This window comes from Ctenocephalides felis, unplaced genomic scaffold (assembly GCF_003426905.1).
Source record: "Ctenocephalides felis isolate EL2017-DRISC unplaced genomic scaffold, ASM342690v1 CF-g0.4_SCAFFOLD_01604, whole genome shotgun sequence".
Lineage (NCBI taxonomy): Eukaryota > Metazoa > Arthropoda > Insecta > Siphonaptera > Pulicidae > Ctenocephalides > Ctenocephalides felis.
In genome coordinates this window covers 48131875-48145938 of record NW_020537758.1, presented here as the reverse complement: position 1 = coordinate 48145938, position 14064 = coordinate 48131875, and the positions used below count along the sequence as shown (strand labels likewise).

Here is a 14064-nt window from a genome sequence, read left to right as displayed (position 1 = left end):
AATTTTTCGTCGACAATCAACCCATTTGAATAATTCAAAAACCATTCGATTCGTATTGATAATTAAACGTGCTGATTAGTTTTTGGCGAAGGCAGGTCCAGCCGTTCCGAAGATACGGGGCAAAAAGTGCCAAAAACGGTAACTCAGTTTTTAAGAGTACGGAGCGTCCGATTTTAATAATTCAGAGAACATTTTACTTGTATTGACAAGATTAATAACTAATTAAATTTTTGGGAAGGAAGGTCCAAAAGGCAGGCAGGTTATTGACTCTCAATGAAAATACATTAAAAATATCATTTGGCGGTCAAAAACGTGCATTTGACATATATGTACATCAAATTATCAGATATTTTATATAGATTTTAATAATGTGTACAGATATTGTGTAAATTTTTTTGGGGTTCCGCACCAAGATTTTCAATTACGGTACGGGAAGTTTCAGTAATTTGCCTTAAGGCACGATGCCATGCACCCCACTAGCTTTGAATTTAGTTTACTTTTTTGAGGATACTGATTTTTAACTTGATTTCCACCCTTAATTTTTTGGTTTATAAGTAAATCCGTTTCTACACAAATTTTTATAAAATGTAAGATTGCAAATTGAATGTGCCTGGCCGTCGGTTTTCTAACAAAATAACGAAAAGCCACAATATTACGAGTACATTAAATAATAAATCATCAACGCGCAATATGAGATTCCTTGACACGTGCATCGACTTTTATTTCTTTATTAGAAAGATCTTCCTTTCTTATTCTCGAAATGTTCGGTAGCAATTTAACAATACAAATTTTGCCACATAATAGATTCCTGCTGAATAAGAATTGAAGAATTGAGTTTTTGGTTATCGCGTGTGTATTATAATAAAATATAATAAAACCGACGACATCATATCAAATTTGGTAGTTCTTTAGCCCCTGCGAATGGATGGATGTTTCGGCGCATCCATGTTTTTATGTAAAATTTTAACGTATAATTTACAAGGGTTTCTTGAAAATGAAGCGATTCACGCCAGTGCTTCTCAACATAGGAAGAAATTCATACATACATCAAATGATCTTATAAAACAAAGCCAGCTTTGAAGCCAATTTCCAAAATATGAAATATTTTGTATTCACAAACTTTTTTTGATTTATTATTGTGTATTTTAGTTAGGATAAACAATTGTGTAATTCGGGCCAAAATATAAATTAAAAATTAAATTTTAATATTTAATAAGCATTAAACTTTTCAAATTGTAATTGTAATAAATTCCATTAATTCTAAATATTAAGCGGAAAAGAATTGCATATATTTCACTCATAATTGATACTATTATTTAAACAGACTCGTAGTTTTTATATATTGTGAAATAGTGAAATAGTTCTGCTCTACTCTTACCAGGTTACTTCATTTAATTAGCAAATAATTATATAAAAAAACACGTCATGATCTGTATAAATAATAAATTGTCGACTGCAGAGTGAAAGTATTCAATATTATTATTTTTAATAATCTAATATTACTTTCGTAATTGAAACAGCCTTAAGCGATGGGGATAAACAGATGGTATCAATTATTTTCTGTATAAAAATAGTATAGGTGATTTCGAGAACATGATTAGTATAATATTATAATAATAATTATTCTTTATTATTGTAATATATTAGTATTATAATAAATTCAATAAATTTGAATTGCTTTTTCTTAATATTTTAAATCAATCACCCGATAAAAATTCGAATCAACACAGTTGTGTAAAGCATTTGATACTAATAGTAAATTTAATTTAAATGATGTGAAAGATGATATAAAAATTTATTATAAATCATTATATTGTACAATAATTATATTCAATTATATATTATTATTAAATATTGTTGTAAATAAAAGAAAAGGGCAAGTGGACTATAAAGAAAATTGATAACGAGGTCTTACAATACGACCTTGTGAAACCCCGCGCTACCATCAATATTTCGAGTGAATAAACTGAATTTTATTAATAAACTATTAATATCTTGATCTTTATTTTTAGGGTTAATTATAAATTATTTATATGAATTTAAAGCTACAAGGTACAGTTTTAAAAAATTTCAAGTTTACTGGAACTGACTCTTGTTTGAAATGATAAAATGCACTAACTAATATTAATTTTAAACAATTTGATTAAATGTATTTGATATACATAAAACTTATTTTTCTTCTTTAAAAATAAAAAACTGTTTATAGAAATAATATTGATCTATAATATACATTTTATATATGAGTACAGATATATTGTATCTCAATTCATGTTACAAAGAATAAATCAATTGAAAGTGGCATTTTGCCTTAAAGAAAGTTGCACGAACTTCTCCAAATCTATTTTAATTGATTTTAATCAAACGAAATTGAGATTTAGATATTCAGATAAAGTTTTCAACTGTTTATTTCGAAAATAAAGTTTTCGCTTTCAATTAAATGAAAATATTGCGATTTCCAATTGAATTTTCTGAAACACTTTTAAATTTTCTGTAATTAAATTAATTATAGTGCACAAACACGTGTATTTACATGTCCTAAAATTTAGGGACCGATTCTGCCTCATAACAGAAAAATGTTATGGCATACATAATACATATTTTATGCATAATGCTACTGAATCATACTGAATACTGTCAAAATGTCATGTATTTACCGCGCATTCAGGCGTTTTATACATGTTATGGAGCTGAGTCAGATAGACCCTGCTATCTAAGATAATTTTTTTGACATTTGTGCGGCTTTCTAGCTGACAACGTGAGAAATACGCCTGACTGCACACTAACCACATAGCTTTTGTTATATATTTGTATGGAAAGTTCTTCATAACATGACCTTGTCATAACATTTTTCTGTTATGCGGCAGAATCGGCACCTTAGTTTATTATTCCTAGTTTAAATCTTATGACATCACAAAAGCAACTTTTGACACATATTTTGACTATAAATTTTTTTCAAACTTTGATGAGTTTTTAAAACTAAACTACTTGCCGTAGGGCTGTAAAGTTTTATTGTGTTTTTCAGGACCATGATATCTATAAAAATAAAGTTTTATCGCAAAAAATATTTCAATATTTAGTTACAAAGAAACGGCTCGTCCAATCTTTTGTCCATAATTATTCTGCCCGACTCCCAAATAATATCTTTCAAATAAGTTTTGAATTTTAAAATCGATTTTGAATTTTTAGCTAAAGCGTGGATGAAATATTTTCCACTTTATAATTTTTTTTTTTTAATTTATTAACAGCAATCAGAACTTTACGTCCTATGAGCTGTTGGGCTTGAAACTTCTCTTACTTCGTATGTTTTAAATGGTAACCCAATGGTTAATCCATCCATATTTGATGATTTTGTTATTACAATTAATCTAATAAGGCTGATTTTTTATTGGTGCAGCAATGCCGGGTAAGGGCTATTTTCACTTGGAAACATATTGCTGTCTATATTTTCAAGTAAAAATTGTTGTCACTGCTGCCTGACAACAGGCTGCTCGAAGTGGGTATCGAACCCGGGACCTCTGATTCATGTCCCGTCGCTCTTAACCGCTTACCTACAAGCGAGTCCACTTTATAAATTTAATAATTTTTCAAGAATAAACAACCATATACCATAAGGATAATTGGTAATAACAAGCTCATATATTACATGTACCTGTTGATCAATCCTGATCTTTCTTCATACCTGAGCATACCTGTTTGATCCGAAGTTGTAGAAGCGTCTGATCAAATATAATTCGATAGGCGGAGTTGCAGATGTTCTTTGATGCAGACATCTCAATCCTTGATGGGCGTTACTTTGCGTTCGCTCTTCTATACACACATCAAACCGAATGCCGAGTCGAATACTACGTGTGTAATGTGTATTATGCCGACGATGTGAAATGACCCAAACAATTTAAAATAACCTCAAATTTGGACTCTCTCACAATCAGTATTATTATTTTAACTCGCACTCTGACGGAATAGATGCAATGATATTGGACTTTCAACGTTAATTCGATCAATTGCTACATTAGGCGGCTTTTGGAAATTAGGGTGTACGGTGCTAGAGTACTTTGAGATAAATGCGACGGGTGACTTTTGGAAAATGGAATTTTGGAAATACAAGAATGCATTTAGAAATTTGTTGTCAATTTTATGCTGATGTATCTATAATTATGAAAAAAAACATTGAAAATTGTTACAGAAGTTACCGTAGATATATTTATCATATCAGCTGTGGCTTTGGGGTAAGAACAAAAATCACTGATTCTTGATTCTATCAGCAATCAATATTGATACCAAATTGTTGCTAGAGACTTTAGATCTCAAATATGTTTTTTTTGTTTTTTTTTTATTATTCATTAATTATTATACAGCAATCAGAATAGTAATTACATTCTATGAGCTGTTATGCTAAGATGTGTACCCCAAAAACTAAAAAAGAATAAAATAAATAAGAATAAATAAAGATAACAGCACAAAACTGGTAATTAATAATAATAACAGATAATAATAATAAATAATAGAATAATATAATATTACTGCAAATTGTTCCATTAAACAATTTGCTAGATTAGGGTTTTTCCATTCGTGATTATTATATTAGTAGTGATATTAGATTTTGGCTTGAGTTTTTAGATCTCAAATGTGATATCAAGTAAAAATAAGCTTGTGGGAATTACAGCAAAAATAGTTCAGTCAAAAATACGTAATACGTAAATACGTAAATATGTTTGAGTCACAATCAGGAAGGACAACTATTGTATACTGATTGCTTTCTGATAGTCATCTGCTAAATCAACAAAACAATTACTGAACATCTTCATATATTAATAAACAGATAATAATGCAAATAATATCAAGTAATTTTTTCAACAAATTGCGCATTTGGAGATTAAAAACATCACATTTAGTATTTGTAACTATATGGAACATATTAAGAAACTCATTGTTTAATTTGTGACTGTTAGTGTTAAATAGTAAATCGTTATGTAAGGTGCAAAAAAGTATCAGCATTTTCAATTGATTGCCATTGCCTGCAAATATAGTTGATATAATTACATATTTAAATATTGATATTGATGCATGTATTTATTTTATTTTTTTATTTATTTATTCATGAGCAAGGCGTAATCAATAAATATTAATTCAGGGTCTTATTATTAGGTTGCATAAAATATATTTACCATTATTTATATAATAAACTAACAGAATCTCTTCAGTAGATACAAGGAATTTATTATTTTACATTTGGGGTAGTGTCATAAAATTCTAAAGCTAATTCGTTTTGGTGGTAAGGTATTCGTAATGTTAGGATCATTATTTCGGACAATTGGTACATTTTGAAAATTAGGACATATGGCAATTTTGAAAATTGGGGTATCCGAACATTGGCTATTAATTAGGAGATGAATACTGCACAGAACTTCAAATGATCAAACAGATTTAATAAATTTAGAAATGTGTCGAATCACTGAATTATGAAAGCATAGGGTAAGTACTTCAGTACTGATGTGCAAAATATTTCATATTATTTATTATAGAGTGATCAATATTTTACTTTAGGAATATATCGTTAGTATTTGTAATTGAAAATCTCAATATGGACTAAAAACTAAATAATTCTAAACCCGAAGAAATATCTTTTTTTTATTTTCTTATTTTGTGATCGTCATATACTATGATCTTATAAGCTATTTCGCAAAATGAACAAATAAATGTTTGTCAATATAAGATAAAAAAATATAGAGAAAATATACAGATAGAGAAAAATTTATGTAAATAATAAGAAAATAAGAAATATCATAATCAAATCTATTTAGAGAAAAATTATATAATTTATTCACATGAACGTCTAATGTTCTGAATAAAACCTTATTAAAGTTATTAACTTCCCGTAGGGTAAGTTATAGTAATCGCAAAAAAATCGAAAATGAAAATTTTTATATATCTTTACGTTTCAGAGGTTTCTGAACATTTTGGCATACCTTAGAAAAAATGGATGTATGTGTGTGTGTGTGTGTGTGTGTGTATGTGTGTGTGTGTGTGTATGTATGTATGTATGTGTGTGTATGTATGTGCGGATACAAATTTTCGTCGACGATTTCGGGAACACGGGTCAACCGATTTGAATAATTCAAAAAACATTCGATTCGTATTGATAAGGAGACGTGCTGATTAGTTTTTGGCGAAGGCAGGTCTAGCCGTTCCGAAGATACGGGGCAAAAAGTGCCGAAAACGGTAACTCAGTTTTTGAGAGAACGGAGCGTCCGATTTGAATAATTCAAAAAACATTTCACTTGTATTGACAAGGTTAAGAATCGATAAAATTTTCATGAAGGTAGCTCTAGCGGTTTCGGAGATATGGAGGAAAAAGTAAAAAAAATAAGCCATTTGGCGGTCAAAAATGATCATTAGACATATGCTCATCAAATTATCAGATATTTTATAGAGATTTTAACAATAAGTATACATTTTGTTAACATTCCTATGGGTTCCGTACCAATGCTTATGCGTTAGACAGCGACGCGGCGCTTACGCGCTTTATATTTTGCCCCTATGCAGTTAAAGCAGTACGATTGCTTTGAAAAGAAAGTTCAGATCTTCCACAATATGTCAAAATAAAAAAAAAAATTTTTTCAAAAAAAAAAACAAAAAAAAATTTAAAAAAAATTTTTTTTTAAAAAAATTTTTTTTCAAAAAAAAGTAATTTTTTGTCCAATTTATAGTTTCTTAAAAATCGTATTTTTTCGAAGTAATTTTTTTTTAAAAATGTCAATCGTTTTTAAAAAAATAATAATTTTTGGTACGGGAAGTTCCAGCAATTTGCCTTAAGGCACGATGCCTTAATTGCCTTAAGACAGAATTCCACTTACAGCTAGTTATTAAAATTATTGATATTACTATAATAAAAATTCCAGTTTATCAAACAAATTATGAGCCATGTCAGAAATTCGTTAATGAAAATATTATTTCTTTCCAAAACCTTTATGTCGTTTGACATAATGTTATCCAATTTATTTTCATAGTTTTTTGAAGCTTAGACATGTCGATCAAAGTTAACCCTTTTAGTAACGAACGCTCATTTTCGAAAACACCTGCTCTAATGTTTCTTCCTGACACTTTTTTTTTCATTTCTAATCATAATAATCTGGTTATAACTTAACGAAATTTCCATAAGAATATAAGAATATAATCTTTTATAATTTAAAATAAAATGAAAATTAGAGCCAATGAAATGGAAATTAAAGGCTAGATAAGACTTGGCTTTATTTAAATTTATTGTATTACAAATCTTATAGATCGCGAGTTTTGATTGTGAATAAATTGTAATTAATAATGAAAATTAGTGTGGAAAGAAGTGTTTTAAATAACATTGAATTTAATACCAAAATATGATTGGCTAAATATTTGAATGATTGAAGATGATTAGATGTTTAAAGTTGGTTAGATTTTTAAATGATCTATATGAAAATGAGGCAGTTTTTTAGAATTGCAAAACCTGAATGAATTTGTCAATGTTTTAAATACGTTTTCTGAGCTTCACAGACATATTTTTAATCTCATAGTTTCAGAATACTACTTCTAGAAGTTCCAATTTTGATTCCTAGAATTGGTTACATAAATGTATCTCCTTTGGTTTTTTTTGGAGTTTGATTTTATTCATTCTAATTAGTTGGTATATTAATGAAAATATTTAAAACAAATCATGTAAAATTATAATTATATTTGTTGGATTAAAAATACGAAGTAAGGAGAAGTTTCAGTCCAACAGCTTATCGGACGTAAGGTTCTGATTGCTATTAAGACATAAAAATAAAAGAAAATTAAGTAATTTCAAATTCAATAGAACTTCATAAATTTTTATCCAACAGGTACACACCTAAAACCATTATTTCAAAAACTCTATTCGAAGACACCAGATTTGATTTTTAAAATTGCCGCTGCCGCATGACGCACCAGATGCGTCGGCGTTAATGTCCGCATTTATCATACATGTTTATGTGTACAGTAATAAACTTATAATTCGATGAAATATATTGCATGTATAGAAAAACACTTCCTGTGGGATTGTCTTACATTCAACACTACAGGCGTATACATTACAGAATCTAATTCCGGCTTCAGAAATGTCGTTTAATGTCACCTTGTCGGAATGGAAATGTGGCGTTCCAAGTCAGAGTCATTAGCGTAAATATATATAATCAGTTCTTGTCATCGACGGGACGACGAAAATGATAAATCACGGAACATATTAAGAATGGAATTGCATCGAGTTCACAGGAATTTTGTAAATTAAAATTCTAAGTAACTGCTACCTGAATTTGAGCTAGACTAATTATGCACTGCATGAATTACTTTTCAATATACATGCCAAACTTTATCTGTTCGATTACTATTATTCTGCTTTCCAAAAATAATTTATAATGATTATGGAATGCATTAATGATATATTTTTTAAGAAATCGAAGAGTTCACTGTCAATTCAACTACCCTCATCAATAAATATATAAGATGTTGCTAATGAAAAATGCACTAGTGGTGTATAGCATCGTGTTTTGAAGCAAATTGCTGAAACTTCCCGTAATGAAATATTCGAGAAATATTAAATGTTTTCAAATAGCTTATTATATTTAAGAGCGATGTCTAAAAAAGACTCCAATGAGATCTTCTTAGTTTAACAATTAATATGATAATATTATATTAGAGCTAATCTAAGACTAAGTCTAAAGGCCAGTGTTGTTTCAATCTCGTTATGCCAAAAGGTCGAGTAATGTCAACTATTGATGGGTTTAAATATGAGTCCAGTTTGCGTTTGTATATTTCCTTAACTTCTTTGAACGTTAATTTAACTGTGTCTTCTTTATTATAGCTATATTCGATTTGTAAGCACAGCCCCAGAGCTCAATTCCGTAGGTCCAGATCGCTCTTAAATATTGTTAATTTAGCTTATAGGAATCTTTATGTATTTCTGATTGCTTAATAAAACAGAGTTTATAAAAAATAGCTTATTATAAATACTGTAACTTATATATGTTTACAGAAAAGTAAATGAACAAAACTTAATCGAATTTAAATTAAAATACATTGTCTAATATTTATAAATATATAAACTTCATTGAAAAATTAGAATTATTTATTTGAGGTATATAAGTGAGCTTTAGAACTTTAGTTGGAATTAAAATTAGAATCGGAATTATTTTAGATTTTCAAGATTTTTTTTTTTTTTTTTTTTTTAAATTAAAAAAAAAAATGAATAAAAGGTTCTTTTCCCAAAAGCAATCGTTTCGTCAACATAAGTAGAAAGTTGTTTGAATCATTCAAATCGGATGTTTAGATCTACCAAAAACAGCAATTTTTTGCACATTTAGCTTGATATCTCCAAAACGGCTAGACCAGCTTTTGCCTAAAGCTAATCACCACTTCTTCCCTTCATTATTAATTGAATGTTTTCTTGATAATTGAAATCGGATGCTTTGTTATCTCAAAAACTATGGGTAAGTAGCTTAAATTACGAAGAAACGATCTAGATAATCTATACCAAAAACGAAATTCGATTCTCAACTGATACACTTCGGTTATTGAATTTTCAAAATCGATTTAGGAACTCTTAAAGATTTCTCACATTTTTTTGCTAATTTGAAAAAATGTCTCTACCGATTTTAAATAAAAGTTTTCAGCAAGTTTTATCAAAAGGCTTTTAAATTTTTGGAATCCTTGCAGTAGTTCTCGAAGAAACGTCGATAAAGGATAGTATTTTGTTTCACAAATTCACAAAAAAATGTATTATTAATCAGTTTTTTGTATCAAACGATTCAGGATAACTCAAAATGACGAGACAATATAAAATTAGCAAGTGGTATTTTTGGAAGAATAAGTTTCCTTTTGTATCAATAAATCTAGTATGATTAAAATTACAAAATGAATTTTATAAATATTAAAGCTCAAACTGAAATATTACACCGCTTATTTTGAAAATAAAAAATAATGTTTTGATCAGTTCTTGGCAGAATTCATTTGGTACAAGTACTTTTCTAGTTTTTACGTGGTCATATGAACCAGCTGTTCTTTGGCAAAAGTGAAAATCATTTTGTGGCGGCTCGTCTAACGTTCTTAAATGGTCCAGATGCTAAATTTAGGATGTCATTAATTGCAACTCTTGAAACACTTGACATTTTCATTTGCAAAATAAAATAAATTAAACATGCCGCAAATTAATTTCAATCTTCGCATTTACTCTTCAAGCGTTTCGGTTGCCACAAACAATTAAAATGGATTAATGAATTCTTTAGCTACATTATAAATAAAAAAGTAATATTGTTATTTAGTTGGATTGACTATTTTTTTATATTTTACTTCCAAATAAGAAAACAGAGTGCGCGTAAGGTTTACACACGATTGAAGTAAAACTTTTTTGCTACTGTACAAGATGGCATTTAAGTAAAAATAAATGCATCATACAACAATTTTGAATTATGTTCATTAGTAATATGGTAACACTCGTGATGCACATACTTAATAATGTCAACCATTATACACATTTATATAATGATAAATTATAAATTATATATTTATAATTGCATTAAAAATATGTATAATATTGAAAAACAATAATGTAATTAAAGTCATACTTCAAACATGACATGATCGGTTTGTCATTGTAATTAGCATTTAGAAATGAACCTTCATTAGAGAAATGAAGTATTGTTGATTAATAAATTCTATAATATTCGTTCACACAGTGAATTATGTTAAACAACACCTAAAAAATATTGTTTCTGCAACTTCACTCATCATGTAATAATTGTGTTTAAAGAACTTCATGTAATTAAAATTAACATACATTTATTGACTGATAATATTTTTTTTACTTTTCGCTGGCTGCAGTATCTGTTTTGCCTAAAAAATATTTTCCATTTCAATAACTTCAAAGAATTACAGAAACTACTAATAATATAGAAATTATTTCAATAAACTTATGTTTCATACACGGCGCAAATGCTGCATTTGTTTTATTATTTTCATTATAATTATGCACGGGGGACGGGGTAAAATATTCGTCTGATTCAGGAATTTTTCATTAAATCAAGATTTGTACTACAATGTAACTTTAAAGTGTTTATTTATGTATGCCGAATTCCTTGTTGATATCGGTAACGCTACAACGTTGACGCCTGTACGTATACAACGATGAATGACGAATCATTAGCACTCGTCTCTTATCTTATCTTATCTGCCGTAACGCACTTCCGTTGCGTTCCGCACTTCCGTACGGATTTACACCCTAGGCGCGCCTAAAGAAGTTTTATTTCAAAAATTATAAATTATTTATCGACTAATATTAAAAAAAAACATGATTTTTCTTGGTGTTTGTTCCAATGTTGAGGACGTTTTTTTATCAAGTCATAAATTGGAACTTAGATAAAAAATATGCAATAAATTTGATGTATTTTCTAATATTGATTGTCTTACAAATGTTCTCAAATACTTCTTTTGTCTAATTAAGGTTCGGTTCCTCTGTAAAGGCGTGCTCTCACAGAATATCCAAAAAAACTGTATTTTTTTCTCTGGGCTAATTTCGTTTTTCTCTGAATCTCTAAATTACACGCGGGTAATTGCTTTATTATTTCAGAGCAAGACTTTTTTGTATAATTGGACTAACAAATTTGACTGCTGTGCTCTGGTTAACTGGAAATTGCTTTTAAGAATAAATAGGTTCGAGCAGACGGTTGAAAATTATATTTGCTAGAGGAAATGGAATTATACCTTGTTGAAGGTTGACAAAAAAAAGATGGTAAATGATTGGTAGATATTAATGAATTATTAGGTTGGCTTCTGATTTTAGGGTTCGACGTAAAAATGCATAATTGGAACCCGGTCATACCGTTGTACAAAAATATTTTTCTATCTCATTTTTAAAAATTGATTTGTGAAAATTTAGTGTATAAAATTGACCAAGAAATATTTGCTGTTTAAATAATATTTCCTTGAAAAATAGATGTCAATTTATTCTAAATATGCAGATGTTCTACATACTACACAAAAATTATCTAAAAATAGGTATTTGTTAAAAAAAACTTTTACTCAAAATTAAAACAGATGCAGCCTTTCATTTAAAAAGCTTTCTAGGGATTATGCTTGTTTCTAATATTACATAGTAAATATGTCGTTTTTAATAAATTTCTACGGCAAATACTAAAAATAATAAAAATATTATAAAATACCAGTAAGTGTTATTAATATTTTCACAAATAATAAAAATTATATTAGTAATTTTAAGGATAAAGTATGCTTTGAAACTAAAAATTTCGAATGTAAAAATCGTTTTTCCTCAAAATAATATAAACAAAAAAAATTATATCAATTAGTGGTGATAATCAACTTATTGGGATCTAGTAATAAGAATACGATTTGTTGAAATTTTAATAATCCAAACTTTGTATGAAAAAATATAAAGAAAAGTAGATGACTAAACGCTTTAGAGAGGACTTCTAAGAAAATAAATGAAAAATATTTGCATTAATATATCTACTACCCAAGAAATATCACAAGCAATATATTATCATTACATACAATAATTTATAAAAATGTACAATGTAAAAGTTAAGAAAACTTGTTGCAATATTTCTTTTGGACAAGTTTTACTCTTACTATTTTATTATAGTTTTACGTATTTTTGCAAAATCTTTACAAAACGTGTTTGAGAGGAATTATTTTTTTAACTAACATAAATTTTTTACTATATAAAATATTAATATTTATGTTACTATTTTTCCTATGTTCTCTAACTTTAACATAATTAATAAAGAAATAGATATTTACAACACTTCACCTAATCAAATAATCTCCATCTGCACAAGTTAACATTTTTATTTTCTTTTCAAATATCTCATTATTTTATCTTATTCTGTAAACAAATAATATTGTTACATTCTGTATTTTATGTAATTTTATGTTAAGTATTTTATGCTAAATAATAATATATTGTAATTTTTTATATATTTTAATTGTTATTTATTATGTAAAATAATTGTATTTTTGAGTCCTCTTGGAAGAAATCTGTGGGCTATATATTTAATAAATTTCAAATAAATAAATATTTTATAATGCAACTTTTTTTAACTGTAATCGGAATAATTCTTAGTATTCTTTTAGTTTTTGTGATGTAATTTCATATAACCAAGTATTATGAGAAGGCAACCCAGTGGTTGTCCATCTCCTTTGTGAAGTGATTATTATTGAATATGTCTAATAATGATGTAAGATATTTGCAGCAACGTCTTGTAAGACGATTTTCACTTGACATCTTATTGCTTGATGTGAATTACTACTGCTTGATATTAAGCTGTCCGAGAAGGAAATTGAAACTGGAACATTTTAACCTTCATTTGCATTGTATATTGTAACAACTATATATGATATAAAAATACACAGCTTTTTTTTCTACAATGAATAATTCCAAAAACAAATATCAATTAAAACGACATTAATGCTAGTGTGCTATCAGAGAAACATTGCTACTAGAAAAATTGTATATATACATATAATATATATATATATATATATATATATATATGTGTGTGTGTGTGTGTGTGTGTGTATTTAAATGTGTTTATCAATATGTGGCTACCCATATGTGAATCTGTATCTTTTATTTCACACCTCATTTTCTATTCTAAACGAATACAAAATACCATTTAACAACATAATCAAACTCTAATACCATCAGGTTGTGTTATCTATGCTACGTTAAACACTTCAAAAACATCCAATAAAAGAATACAAAGATACAAATGTTCGAAAATCGTAACAAACAAGCTTTCTCTGAAGAAAAAAAACTTAAAAAACCTGCATCATCGGACTACTCCAGCGTCCACACATTGTCTGGATTGCACAATGCTCTGATATCCTAGAAAATTAAAACCACAATTACAGAAAACCTCAAAATTCTCCGACGCGTATATAAAAACATATTTTAGGGATGAAAAATTGAAAATAAATTCGATAATGATGATTCTATATTCGATGAAGGAATTCAATCCAAATTAAGTATTTTTTTAATCGGGCGTAATGGAAGATGAAAAT

General features: G+C 28.0%; 1 protein-coding gene across 1 annotated transcript in view; it reads left to right on the top strand.

The window, feature by feature from the left end:
* LOC113373174 (ryanodine receptor-like) overlaps positions 1-14064 on the top strand; it is a gene marked incomplete in the record, with an annotated part of 65842 nt that overhangs the window by 41461 nt on the left and 10317 nt on the right.